The sequence below is a fragment of the Mya arenaria genome, chromosome 5 (genome assembly GCF_026914265.1).
Source record: "Mya arenaria isolate MELC-2E11 chromosome 5, ASM2691426v1".
NCBI classification, from domain to species: Eukaryota; Metazoa; Mollusca; class Bivalvia; order Myida; family Myidae; genus Mya; species Mya arenaria.
In genome coordinates this window covers 29817809-29822858 of record NC_069126.1, presented here as the reverse complement: position 1 = coordinate 29822858, position 5050 = coordinate 29817809, and positions in this window count along the sequence as shown.

Below are 5050 nucleotides of genomic sequence, written 5' to 3'. Positions count from 1 at the left end.
TGTTCAAAATCTAGCTCCGAGCCTCCTCTTCTCCCTTTCTTGGTACCATTCTATGCTCATTCATAGCTGTTATGCTATCCAGCATTACCATATTTATAATCCAGAAGCATTTTCGGTGAAACCTCCCAACAAATAGACTATTTTTGTCTCTTTTTGTAGAAACTTGACAATACATAATATACTTTTTATCGATGATGTCAAATCTTGGCTTGCCGTCAAATACGTCATTTAACAGTGACCTTGAAGTACTAAATTCCTCTTCAAACAATTAATTTTCCCTGACACGGGAATCAGTTAGTCCTTCCCGTTAGTGCACACTTGTATAACCTTCCTGATATGGCGTTTTGAGATTGCCCCTCCAAATCACCTCAGTAGTTCCCTAAAACCCTTTACACCTGAGTGCCTTCCCGAATGTCGAAAGCCTGTTTTATCTCTCTGGTGCCTTTAAACAGAAGTTCCTTCGCTATTACCGCCAGAAATTCCGTCTGAACAATTAGCCTTCAGGTCTGCAACTGCGCATGACCTTTTTGTTCTCTCTTCGACATTAGCTGCTGCTTCATATTTGCTTCTGTAGTTACCTTCACAGCGTTTTTTCGTCAACCTTGAAAACTGACCCCAGCATTTATCAACTAACACTGTAAAGCAGTGCCATTTTCATCCTGCTGTACAAAACCTTTTACTTCCTCAGCAGATACTCTATCAACAGTATTATGCGTTATGGCCACTTTTTTGCAAAGTTTACTCTTGCAATTCTAAATACTGATGTTAACCTTAACTCATGCAGACTTGCAGACTTTTCTTCTTCCAGGTTTTGTACAACTGCATCCGCATCTCTGCTTACACTTTCGTTCACATTCATTCTTTTTCTCCTTCTGCACTGTGGTGTTAAGGCCTATGTTTTTAATATGGGTCAGACATGAAGGTACTGAATAAAGTATCTGTTGACCCTGGCCCTTTCTTCGTTTAACTCCGTTTCAGACCATCTTTTTTGGAACAACAAAATAACAAGTAATTGAACCCCGTACTTTGTTTTAATTTGCAGACGTCATTGCATCTAGACGTTGGGTTAGACTTTCAATCATATTTTCTAACTTTTACTGCGTTGACTCATCCACTGCCTTGACTTGCTCCGATTCTTTCTAACGACTACAGTCCATGACCTGTGTTGTATAATGAAAATCTTTAATTAGATTCAAGGAATCTTCATTTTGGCAAGCGTTTTTAAACTTTGCTATCGCCAAAACGTTTATCCAGTTATTTTGTCAAACGACAAAACGTTAATCTGTAACCTGATTAAATCCATTAAAGAATAATGATCCAAATATCTACCCTGCAAACTCCAAGCAGGATAATCATAACTCTCATCGTCTGACTAATTCATAACCCGCAGGTAACTTTGAAATTTGACCTTTAACTATGTCAATTTGAGAACCCGTCAAAACTCAAACTATGGGGCAATTTTCTTGCATCCCCTCTTGCACCCCCTTATGGGTTTTCATTCCCATTAGAGGAACTTGACCTTGTCCGATGCCGCTTACTATAACGAGACCTTGTCCGGATTCCAGAAGATGAACTGAAACTTCGGCGCCACTTTTCTATGTCGGTTTCATTAGAAAGCGGGGCGAGGCTGGGACCAGTTTTGCCATTTAGGGACCCTATACTCTATACCCTAAAAGATGCACTCGTCGGGGCGCCTGGGACGTTATTTGGTCACAAGTTTCTAACGCGTCAAAATATACCCAAATTCGCGACTTTTCGTACTTTCCGAAGGGCTCCGACAAAGCATGTATTGGGACTTTAATGTCAAACATATCTCCGGAACCACAGCTGCCATGAGGCTGGGACCGGTCTTCTTGTTTAGGCTTCTCAATTACCTACGTAATGCAATCGTCGGTGCATCTATGACGTTATGGCCTCACCGTTTCTATTCGTATCCAAGGTTCTCGTAGGCGCAAAAATACCTTAGAAGGGGTTAGTTAATGTCGAAAATATCTCAGCATCCCTGCACGTGCAACAACTGGGACCAATTTTGCCATTTAGGGAAAAAAATACCCTACAAGATGCACTCATCGTGGTGCCTGGGACGTAATTTGGTTACTGGTTTCTAACGCGTCAAAGTATCCCCAAATTCGCGACTTTTCCTACTTTTCGAAGGGCTCCGACAGAGCTTGTAATGGACCGTTAATGTCGAAGATATCTCCAGAACCACAGGTGCCAGGGGTTGAGACCCTTCTTCATGTTTAGGTCTCTCAATTCCCTACGTTACGCGAACGTCGGCACATCTCTGACGTATTGGCGTCACCGTTTCTATTCGCGTCCAAGGTTCTCTTAGACGTTAAAAATGGCGCCAAAAAACTTTAAAATGGTGTAGTTAATGTCAAAAATATCTCAGCATCCCTGCACGTGCTGAGGTTGGGACTAGTCTTGCCATTTAGGGGACCCTATCCCCTACAAGATGCACCCAAGCCTAAAAAAAATAATTTTGTGGTAAGGGTAACATGGCCCCCAAGAATGGGTAGGGAAGTTAGGGATTTTTTTTATTGATTTTTTTTAGGTTTTTAGTTTGGTACAGGTTTTTTGTTTTGTTTTTGACCCTTTTAAACAGTATTTCAGTTACATTAGGACATTGCTGGGGCTAAACATTCGGTAACATGGATTTTCCTGGATAAACAAACCTTTAGATTGATGGACCGGCGCTCTCCCAATTGAGCTAGCCGAGTTTCGTTGTCATTCGTTACACAACTTCCGAAAACAAATCATATTGATAATTTAATGACAATACTGACCTGCTTCAGCATCTCAAAAACATTTCTCCGCCATTCTCCAAGAAGTTAAGTTAGGAATATTTTATAAACTGTACAAATGGCAACATACCCAGGATACAGTCCCAGTTTAAAATAAAGTCACACTTTGTCAGGCACCAGCCTATGTCAGAACTCTCAGAATTTTATATTTCCTTTCTATACTAGTAGTATGTTTACCCTGCTGCTATTTTATTTAAACTATTTTTTATGATTGCATCATTGGATAAAAACGTGACAAGTGAAAAGGGTCATGTCTTGTCCTGCAGTGGTGTGTGGGGTATATTAAAATTAGACGACATTTAATGGACAGGAAAGTCGTACAGCTGTTCTTCACACAAACGGGTCCATTGCCCCGGCCCTTGTCGGATGTTAACATATTAATCTCGAATATAGACCCCGGCTCGCACAAAAACATTATCTCTACATCTTCGAAACTCATCTTCGGTGTTATGGGCTTAAACTCCCGACGTTCTGGAGAGTTATGGTGATTACACGCCGTTATAACGATGTTCATGACGGCGGAATTGGTCGCCATGTTTTTGTTGTGTAGCGATTAGCACAACTTATTTTTCTTTTTGCTGTAGCGATTCGCACAACTCATTTGTTTGCGACGCGCCGAGCATAACGCCCGTACAGTACCGTTCACTTCCGTACCGGGCACAAAATGGCGGTTTTATTTTTACGCAAGTCCCACCAAAAAAAAAAAAACAGTAGGGTCGGTGGTATTTTCCAGGTAGGGTCGGGTGACCCGAACCACACAATTTATTTTTTTCGGCCTCATTGGGATGCCTGTGATGTTATTTGGTCACCGGTTTCTAACTAGTCAAAGTATCCCCCAAACCACGACTTTTCCTACTTTTCGAAGGGCTCCGACAAAGCTTGTATTTGAACCTCAATGCCGACGATATCTCCGGAACCACAGGTGCCAGGGGGTCGGGACCGGTCTTCATGTCTTGGCCTCTCAATTTCCTACAGTACGCGACCGTCGGCACATCTCTGACATATTGGCGTCACCAATTTTATTCGCGTCCAATGTATTTTAAGGCGTTAAAAATGACGCAAAGTACTTTAAAATAGGGTAGTTAATGTCGAAAATACCCCAGCATCCCTGCACGTGCCGAGGCTGCGGCCAGTTTTGCCATCTAGGGGACCATATACCCTACGAGATGCACACGTCGGAGTGCCTGGAACGTTATTTGGTCACCAGTTTCTAACGCGTCAAAGTACCCCAAATTCGCAAATACTTTTCAACGCGCTCCTGAGAAACTAAAACTTTTTTACCTAGATGTTTTTTTTTGTAACATGTACACACTATTCTTAGAATACAACCTACAATTCAACCTACAAGTCAACGAAATTGCAGATAGGTAATCATAAAGCACAAGGCTTTAGGGTCGGCAGTGGATTTGACATTAGAGGGGGCGTAATCAAAGCGAGTAACTCATCGACTTGCGCACCACCCTCAAAAAGGAAGTTTATTTGATTTAAACTTTAAAGTGTTGGCAGGTGGTTTGAGGGTAATCCCCAAAGAACAGTTTAACATTTTACATTACATTCTGAAACAGTCTGGTGCAGTTTTGGTGTATTTTTTCAATTTATGTTTCCTATGTTGAAATAAAAAGTATACATGACTAATTTTAAGGGGTAGGGGCGCCGATTGCTCCCCTTGAATCGGCTTTTGGGCATGATCATTAAAATAAATCAACTTTCGCGGTTGTTTTAGGGTCTGCCTACTGCCACTTCCCGATACGCACAAACTGTTTCAGAATTTGCGTTGACAATGTGTCAGCCAATGAGGTTGTATTTGATGTCAGTAAGATGACTTGAAGGAATTTTTTAATGATTAAGAAGGCTCGTTCGCTATACTCAATCCGCCCTTTCTCAATCATTAAACCAAACAAAGTTGCATAATTGAATTTCAGTTTTCAAAACATGCAATTCAGCCTTTCAAAACAATATCTCATTTATCAACATATGAATACACTAATATAAGAGAAATGTTGAAAATATACCAACTGTCATCAAAGAAGGGACTCATTACGATTTAGCAAAACTCAGGACATACCGGGAAGTACAAAGGGTCCATACTGGTTAATCTGCCAGCCGATTTCAGTTCATCTTTAATCAGGCATCTTTAGCTATTTAAATTGATCTTGTGGTGAATATGAGTGCTCTAGCGAAAACATGTAAGCGATATAGAGTTTAAGCGTAACCTAACAGATAGAGAAATGTTGAATAGCATTGCA